A 10,460-nucleotide genomic window follows, 5' to 3' on the forward strand; every position below is an offset into this window, starting at 1 on the left:
ATATGAAAGTATTTAAAATAATTTTAGGAGAAGTCTGTGGCCACAATTTTGAAAACAGAGCAGATAGATCATTTCCTAGCAAACACTAACCCAAGTCAGTGGTTTGAATACGCCAATTAGTTACCAAAAGAAGAGATTGGAAAGGTGATTAAAATTTTATCTTTTTAAAAGATTGTTTCTTTTACTTAACTTTTTAAATTGACATATACATGGAAAAGTACACAAATCACAAGTATACAATTCAATGAGTTATCCACAAAGTGAATACCACTGTAGCCATCATCCAGCCCAAAAAATAGATCCGGGTAATTTTTAATTACTATATAAACTGCTTCAGATCATGGGAAAAGATGGAAAGATGCTCAGTTGATTTTTAAAGGCCAGCGTAAGATTAATGCTCAAAACCGATAAACTGCCAAAAAGAATGCAATAGCTTAATCTCATCTACGACTATAGAGGCAAAACTTCCAAATAAAATTAAGTTGAATTATATAACATAATTACATAAGTGTTATTTCAGCAATACAAGCCTCAGTATCAGGAAATTTATTAATATAATCCATTACATCGAGAACTTGAAGATTATTTAAATGTAGATTAATATTTTCTTATTTTGATAATAGTTCTTATGATTATGTAAGAGACTATCCTTGTTTTTAGAAAATATACATTGAAATATTTAAAGATAAAGACAGTTGGCAAATGTTTCAGGAAGCTAAATTATACGTATACACACATACAAAAGTATACATACAGAATGATAAAACAAAAGTAAAGTATTCACATGGAGGAAATCTGAGTGAAGGGTATACAGGAACTCTTTGTATTGTTTTTGCAACTTTTCTGTAAGTCTAAAATTATTTCAGAATAAAGTTTTTTTAATGAAAGGAGATGAACATTTTATCAGTATATGCTGAAAAAGCATTTGATAAAATATTACAGCTTTAAGTATGATTTGATAAACTCCAAGTAAAAGAAACCATTCATCAAAAACCAATAGCAAACAATTTTAATTATAAATACTAAAGCTACTTCTGTTAAAGTCTGAAATAAGACAAGAGTCAACATTGCTTTGAAAATTCAGGTGAAAATAATTAGGCAAGAAGAGTGAGTAATTGGTATATATTGGAAAATAATAAATGATCTTGTTTTGCTGATATGTGACTGTGTTTTTAGGAGATCTAAGAGGCTATAAGTAAAACCTATTAGCATTAATAAGGAAATTTGGTAAGTGTCTGAATAAAAGATAAATGTACAAAAATCAATAGCTTTTTTCTATTCCAGCAATAATCAACTAGAAACAATAACAAAAGTATTCCATTCACAATTGAAATAAAAAGGTGTATGTATTTGCTCATCTATATATAAAATATCTGGAAGAGAGAAGAATTGGGCAGAGAGGAGACTGCAATGGAAGGGTAAATTCACTGTATTCATTTTTATAATTTAAAATTTTGAACCATATTAATGTGATACCTATTCAGAATTATAAAATACTAAGAATAAACAAGAAAAAATCATATTGAAGGGCATAGAACAAGATCTGACAAATGAAAAGACATACCAGGTTCTTGGAAGGGTGACTTAATATCATTAAAGTGTCAATTCTTTAATTAATATACAATTCAGTGCAAGCATAGTTAGACTCGAACATCTTTAATTTAATAAAATTAAAATCATGTTATACTGAAGTGTCTGGTGGCTTCACCATATGGAGCTACTGTTTTCTGGGTTAGGGAGATAATGAGTTACTACTGCTGTCAGTTACTACAATTCCATCTTGACAGCACGCAAACTAGAGGATAAGTAAATGTAACTACTATCAATGTACACCCTAAATAAAATTATGAGAGAATAGAAAGAGAATTAGTGTCTGTGACTGGAGTGTAGAGAGTGTATGTGAGTGTGAAGAAGAGGAGAAAGTGGTGGGAAATGAAGATATAGAGGCGAGTTTCCGGACTTCATAGTGCCTTGAATGCCATGCTGAGGGGATGAAATGGCCATATTTGTGTTTTTAAAAGACCCTTTGATTGCAATATGCAGAATGTTTGGGGGTGACTTCTGACCAATATATCAATACAACAGACAGAGTAGTTCCAGGCAAACTCACTTCCTACCTCAAATATAGAAATGTTGAATATTATGTAGCCAAAAAAAAAAAAAAAAAAAGTTTGACACACAACTGGACTTAAAACTAAAAATGGGAAATCCCAGGGTGCCAGAAATGAATGGGAACCCAAAAGTCAGAGGGTTTGTGAGAGTGGAGGTCAAAGAGTTCATAGAGACTTGGGACTCAGATATAGGCCTAATGGCTGAATGCTAGGCCTTCAACACTGAAACAGGAGTCTCAAAGGACTACTTCCTTGTGAAATGAAGACTAGAAAAACACTGCTCCTTAACCTGGGAATCAGTAGGGAAATACAAAAAAGTCTAACATCACTCAGAGATGTAAGTAGAAAGAGTCAGCTACAAAGAAACTTAAGACATTTGCTGTTTGTGAGAGTATAGTCCAAATTCACAATACCCAAATGTTACTGGAATGTCAAGATGAAAAGCTAACAAAAAACTGGTCCTGGGCCATAGGATCCCTTAGAAGCAAACACAAAACTGTTCTGTAAGGATATTCTTGTAACCAAGTTTTCACAAAGGAACCTTTGGAAAAACAAGTCCTATTGAAATGAGCTTACAGGAAAACCTACCCCAAATAAAGGAGGAGGAGAAGAGAAAATGAAAGAAGAAGAAGCAAACCACCATGAAGGAGAGCAAACTCAGCAGATGCAACAAGTGGGAGAATTTGCACTCCAAGAATTGTAGCAGAAGAATCTGAATTTAAAAGAAGTATGTTGGGATGTCCCTGGTGGTGCAGTGGTTAAGAATCCGCCTGCCAATGCAGGGGACACAGATTCGATCCCTGGTCTGGGAAGATCCCACATGCCATGGAGCAACTAAGCCCATGCGCCACAACTACTGAACCTGCTCTCTGGAGCCCACGAGCCACAACTACTGAGCCCATGTGCCACAACTACTGAAGCCTGTGCACCTAGAGCCTGTGCTCTGAGAAGCCACTGCAATGAGAAGCCCACGCACTGCAACGAAGAGTAGCCCCCACTCACCGCAACTAGAGAAAGCCCAAACACAGCAACGAAAACCAAACGCAGCCATAAATAAGTTTATTTTTAAAAAATTAAAAATAAAAAAAATAAAAGAAGTATGTTTAGGGACTTCCCTGGTGGTGCAGTGGTTAAGAATCTGCCTGCCAATGCAGGGAACATGGGTTCGAGCCCTGGTCCAGGAGGATCCTACATGCCACGGAGCAAGTAAGCCTGTGCGCCACAACTACTGAGCCTGTGCTCTAGAGCCCGTGAGCCGCAACTACTGAGCCCACATGCCAAAACTACTGAAGCCCACGTGCCTAGAGCCTGTGCTGTGCAACAAGAGAAGCCCATGCACCGCAAGGAAGAGTAGCCCCCACTCGGCACAACTAGAGAAAGCCAGCACGCAGCAACAAAGACCCAACACAGCCAAAAATAAATAAATAAATAAATTTTAATAAATAAAACATAATAAAGTATGTTTAAAATATTCAGAGAAATAAAGGGAGGACTAGAAACCATAAGGCAAGAAAGGACAGTATGAAAAAAGAATAGGTGAACTTGAAAAAAGAACCTTTGTTCTAGGTGGTTTTTTCAGATTTATTTCCATGGTTTTTTTTTTTCCCCTAAACAATTTTCTCTACTGTGGTCTTAATTGATCTAGGTATTAAATAACAGAACCACTAAGTACTCATATTCTTTAAAGGATAAAGATTTGGGTCACCCACTGGGCTCCAAGGAGCTGACCTAGGACAAGGGTAATACCCCCTAGGGTTGAGGGAAGAGGGCAGTCACCAGTGTGCCACCCCCAGGGCCATGATCAGTTGCAGAAATAAGGAATATACCTGCCACCACAATCCTGGAACTCTTTGTCCACCATCCTCCAAGAGTCGTTCCAGTCTAATCCCAGCATTCCTCACAGGTTTGTCAAAGTAATTTCAAGAGGTCTGAACCTCAGTGGTCATCTACCATCACCTCATCACATAGTGTTCCCAACACTTCCCTGTGCCCCCCAGTTCTTCCTTCAATCAACAAATTTTTCTGTATAAGCATCTTGTTGGAATATTTGCTCCATCTCTTCACCTTTTTTTTCTTTTTTTTTTTTCTGTTACTGAAGTATAGTTGATTTACAATATTGTGTTAGTTTCAGGTGTACAGCAAAGTGATCCAGTTATATGTGTAGATGTGTATATTCTTATTTTCCAATTCTTTTCCATTATAGTTTATTACAAGATTTTGAATATAGTTCTCTGTGCTATACAGTAAATCCTTGTTGTTTATTTTATATATGGTAGTATGCATCTGTTAATCACATACTCCCCAATTTATCCCTCCCTACCTCTTACCTTTTGGTAACCATGAGTTTGTTTTCTATGTCCCTGAGTCTGTTTTTGTTTTGTAAATTCGTTTGTACTGCTTTTTAGATTACACATATGAGTGATATAATATTTGTCTTTCTCTTTCTTACTTCACTTAGTATGATGATCTCTAGGTCCATCCATGTTGCTGCAAATGACATTACTTCATTCTTTTTTATGGCTGAGTAATATTCCATTGCGTATATATACCACATCTTTATCCATTCATCTGTTCATGGACCCTTAGGTTTCTTCCATGTCTTGGCTATTGTAAATAATGCTGCTATGAACATTGGGGTGCGTGTGTCTTTTGGAATTAGAGCTTTCGTCTTTTTTGGATATATGCCCAGTAGTGGGATTGATGGATCAAATGGTAGTTCTATTTTTAGTTTTTTAAGGAACCTCCATACTGTTCTCCATAGTGGCTGTACCAATTTACATTCCCCCCAGCAGTGTAGGAGGGATCCCTTTTCTCCACACCCTCTCCAGCATTTGTTATTTGTAGACTTTTTGATGTTGGCCATTGTGACTGGTGTGAGGTGATACCTTATTGTAGTTTTGATTTGCTTTTCTCTAATAATTAGTGTTGAACATCTTTTCATGTGTTTGTTGGCCATCTGTATGTCTTCTTTGGAAGAATATCTATTTCAGTCTTCTGCCCATTTTTTGATTGTTTTTTTGTTATTGCGTTATATGAGCCATTTGTATATTTTGGAAGTTAAGCCCTGTTGGTCACATGATTTGCAAATATTTTCTCCCAGTCCATAGGTTGTCTTTTCATTTTGTTTATGGTTTCTTTTGCTGTGCAAAAGCTTATAAGTTTGATTAGGTCCCATTTGTTTATTCTTGCTTTTATTTCTATTGTGTTGGGAGACTGACCTAAGAAAACATTGCTATGATTTATGTCAGAGAATATTTTTCACCTTAACTGTCTCCTGAAGGTATCATTTACTCTGGCTGTCCCTTAAGATGCTTCTTCCCCTGTAGTCCTCTTAGGTGGAAGCTGCTTTTATTGTCAGACCCAGGAAGTGAGCCCCCACTGCTTCTCTGTGATTATTGCTCATCTTTCCTCCTAGCTTTTTTAAATTCAGCAGTTTGACTATTCCAGCCCTCTGTCATTGCCCTATCTACTGATCTCTCAACAACTTCCCTCACACAAGGAAGATCTTAGGCCCCATATCACTTTCTCCCTTCCTCAACACATGCCATCATTCTTGGTGGCTTCAACTTCCCATGAATGACTTATCCAATACCCTACTTTGCTTACATTTAGTGACCTTTTTATGCCCCTGCCCACCTTAGTCACCTGTATCATGGTCACATCTAAATTTTATCAACAATAACTGTACTTCCTCCAAAACCCCTATCCTTCTCTGGCTAGTCTAGTATACTGAGTAAATAAAAAACTTACAACTCAACAATAAAAAGACAATTTAAATAGGAAAAGCATCTGAGTAAACATATCTTCAAAGAAGATACACAAATGGCCAATAAGCACATCATTAGCCCTCAGGGAAATGCAAACCAAAACTGCACACCCACTAGAATGGCTATAATCAAAAAGATAGACAATAGCAAGTGTTGGTGAGGATGCTGAGAAACTGGGAATGTAAAATGATGCAACCACTTTGGAAAAGAGTCTAGCAGTCCCTTAAAAGATTAAACATAGCATTTCCATGTCCCAGCAATTCCATTCCTAAGTATACCTAAGAGACATGAAAACATACACCCACACAAAAACTTGTTGCACAAATGTTCAGAAAGTAGAAACAACCCAAATGCCCATCAAACTAATGAATGAATAAACAAAATGTGGTATATCCATACAATAGAATATTATTTATCCATAAAAAGAATGAAGTAATGACTCATGCTACAACATGGATGAACCTTGAAAACATGCTAAATGAAAGAAGCCAGTTACAAAAGAATACATATTATGAGTCCGTTTATATGGAAATGTCTAGATAGGCAAATCAATAGAGACAGAAAGTAGGTTAGTGGTTGCCAGGGGCTGAGGGAAGAGGAGAATGGGAACAACTGATAATGGGCTTCTTTTGGAATGATGAAAATGTTAAAGAATTACATAGTGGTGACGGTTGCACAACTTTGTGCAGTCACGCAATTGTACACTTCAAAGGGTAAATTTTATGATGTGAGTTACCTCAATTTTTTATATCAAAAAATTATACATTCAATTTAAGAAAATTTTCTTTAAAAATAAGCTGGTTTTTTTTTAAATAAATTTATTTATTTATTTTGGGCTGTGTTGGGTCTTCGTTTCTGTGCGAGGGCTTTCTCTAGTTGCGGCAAGCGGGGGCCACTCTTCATCGCAGTGAGCGGGCCTCTCACTGTCGCGACCTCTCTTGTTGTGGAGCACAGGCTCCAGACGTGCAGGCTCAGTAGTTGTGGCTCACGGGCCCAGTTGCTCCGTGGCATGTGGGATTTTCCCAGACCAGGGCTTGAACCCGTGTCCCCTGCATTGGCAGGCAGATTCTCAACCACTGCGCCACCAGGGAAGCCCCAAGTTTTTTTTTAATGTATTGAAGTTAAATATCAAGAGAATGGGAAGACAAGCCATAGACTGAGAGAAAATATTTGCAAAACATAGTATCTGATGAAGGACTGGTATCCAAAATATACAAAGAACTCTTAAAACTCAACAATAACAAAATGAACAACCAGATTACAAACTGAGCAAAAGATCTGAACAGATACCTTCTCCAAAGAAGACCTACAGATGGCAAATAAGCATATGAAAAGATGTTCAACATCATAAGTCATCAGGGAAATGCAAATTAACAAACGAGATACCACTACACACCTATTAGAATGGCCAAAATCTGGAACACTGACAGCACGAAATGCTGACACAGAGCAAGAGGCACTTTCATTCATTGCCGGTGGGAATGCACAAACTTTGGAAGACAATTTGACGGTTTCTTAAAAAACTAAATATACTTTTACCATGCAATCCTGTAATTGTACTCATTGGTATTTGCCCAAAGAAGTTGAAAATGTATGTCCACACAAAAACCTATACACAAATGTTTGTAGCAGCTTTATTCATATTCAAGTTGCCAAAACTTGGAAACAACCAAGATATTCTTTGATTGGCAAGTGCATAAGCAAACTCTGGTACATCCAGACAATGGAATATTATTTAGCACTAAAAAGAAATAAGCTATCAAGCTAGAAAAAGACATGGAGAAACCATAAGTGAAAGAAACCAATCTGCAAAGGCTACATACTATATGATTCCATTCTGGAAAAGGCAAAAACTGTGGAGAGAGTAAAAAACATCAGTGGTTGCTAGGAACTTGAGTGGGGGCCAGAGATGAACAGGTAGAGAACAGGGGATTTTTAGAACAGTGAAACTATTCTGTATGATAATGGTGGGTATGTGACATTATACATTTGTCAAAACCCATGGAATGGACAAGAGTGAACCCTAATGTAAACTGTGGAATTCGGTTGATAATGATGTGTCAATATTGGTTCATCAGTTGTAATAAAGGTGCCATTCCGATGCTGATGTTGATAGTGGGGAGACTTTGGGGCAGGTGTGAAATACGGGAACTCTATATTTTCCACCCAGTTTTGCTGTGAACCTAAAGCTGCTCTAAAAAACAAAGTCTATCAATTTTAAAAAGTAAAACTACATTTTAATAGAGCTGTATCAAAGAAGTCAAGGTTCATATTTTAACAGCTTAAAATTACAAAACTGTCTTAGGGTCTTCCTCTGCTTGATTTCTGTGGCTTCTCTGGGCATACTCAGACACAGAGTAGATGCTTACCTAGTGCTTGCTGGAAGAGCAAATCACTCAATATGCTTTTTATGGCATAATTTCATGATTTGGGATTTTATCTTTGATAGTTTCTTCCCATTACAGTAACTCCTCATCCAGCTGCCTTTTTCTGACAATTAAATATATAAAATAATTATAATTTCCTGATGACTAAAGCATACCAGCTTAAAGTCCTCACAATGTGGCAGTTAGCATTCCCAGAGCAATCTTAGAGTCAGGCAGAAGCAGCACTGTTTTGTATGATCTAGGTCTCAGAGGTACCACACCATTATTCCCACCGTAGTCTCTCCATTAGAAGTGAGTTTCCTATGGAAAACAATATGGAGTTTCCTTAAAAAATTAAAAATAGAACTACCTTATGATCCAGCAGTTCCACTTCTGGGTATTTATCCAAAGAAAATGAAAACACTAACGCAGAAAGATATATGCATCCCCATGTTCATTGCAACATTATTTACAATAGCCAAAGTTTGGAAACAACCTAAGAGTCCATTGATGGATGAATGGGTAAAGAAAATGTGAGATATAAACACACACTGGAATATTATTCAGCCATTAAAAAAATGAAATCTTGCCATTTGGGACATGGATGGACCTTGAGGATCACACTTATATGTGGAATCTTAAAAAAAAAAAAAAGCTATAGCTACAGAAAACAATTTGGTGGTTGCCAGAGGCAGGGCCGGGTGGGGAGGTGGGTGAAATGGGTTAAGGGGGTCAAAAGGTACAAAGTAAGATTCAGGTTATAAAATAAGTAAGTCATAGGGATGTAATATGAAAAAAAATTGGAACTATGTATGGTGACAGTTAACAAGACATTGATCACTTTTGCAATACATATAAATGAATCATTTTGTTGCACACCTGAAACTAATACAGTGTTATATGTCAATTAAACCTCAATCCAAAAAAAAAAAAATCAAGACAAAAATTTTAAAAACTCCACCTTATACCTGGAAAAAAAGAAGCAAGTCTCTAAGTCTATCCCAAACTTAAGAGGAGGGGAATTAAGCTCCACCTTCTAAAACATCAAAGAATTTGTATGCATATTCTTAAACTACTACACACGCCTGGACTTATATTCGAATGCCAAAAACCAAAGATAAAGAGAAAATCTTGAAAGCAGCCAGAGAAAAAAGACATTATACAGAGGAACAAAGCGCACTTCTCACCAGAAACTCTGTAAGCTAGAAGACAGTAGAGTGACATCTTTGAAGTGCTAAAGGAAGAAACTGTCAACTCAGCATTCTAAACCCAATGAAAATGTTTCAAAAATAAAAATTAAGTACTTTTTCAGACAAATACAAGTTGAGAGAATTCATTTTCATCAGACTTGCATTACAAGAAATATTACAGAAACTTCTGCAGGAAGATGGAATGTGATATCAGAGAGAAACTTGTATCTACATAAAGAAATGTAGATCTCCATAAATGGTTAATATGAAGACTTCTGTAGGCAAGTCCTGGCCTTGTTTGAACAATAATTCCTACTGCTTTTCACTTTCGCTTGAAAGGACCACACAGCTTTGGAGGCCCAAAGAGAAGCTTGTACTGATGGGTTCCAAACTGGTAAAGGCATCTTTGATTGGGTAGGATCTCTTCTCTGTGACCCAGGGAACCTTTGGCATGGTCATTATAAAACCTTCTTTAAGGACTTGAATTCCCTTTGAATGATGGCATCACTGAAATCTTACCCCTTCCAGGAAGTCTCATCAAAGAATTAAAAGATTCAGTAATGGCAGACCCCTAGAAGAAGCAGAAGCAATACAGGAAAACTTCCCCCCAAATCTATGATATCTATAGAGAAAAAAGAGAAAATAATATAGCCATGAAAGAAAAACAAGATCCTTCTTTTAAAAATAATAACAGAGGGGCTTCCCTGGTGGAGCAGGGGTTAAGAATCTGCCTGCCAGTGCAGGGGACATGGGTTCGAGCCCTGGTCCGGGAAGATCCCACATGCTGCAGAGCAACTAAGCCCGTGCACCACAACTACTGAAGCCCACGCGCTCTAGAGCCCTCGAGCCACAACTACTGAGCCCGCATGCCTAGAGCCCATGCTCCACAACAAGAGAAGCCACCGCAATGAGAACACTGGGCACCGCAACGAAGAGTAGCCCCCGCTCGCCGCAACCAGAGAAAGCCCGCACGCATCAACGAAGACCCAACGCAGCCAAAGATAAATAAAATAAAATAAATTTATA

Source organism: Balaenoptera ricei, chromosome 8 (genome assembly GCF_028023285.1).
Source record: "Balaenoptera ricei isolate mBalRic1 chromosome 8, mBalRic1.hap2, whole genome shotgun sequence".
In the NCBI taxonomy this organism is placed as follows: domain Eukaryota; kingdom Metazoa; phylum Chordata; class Mammalia; order Artiodactyla; family Balaenopteridae; genus Balaenoptera; species Balaenoptera ricei.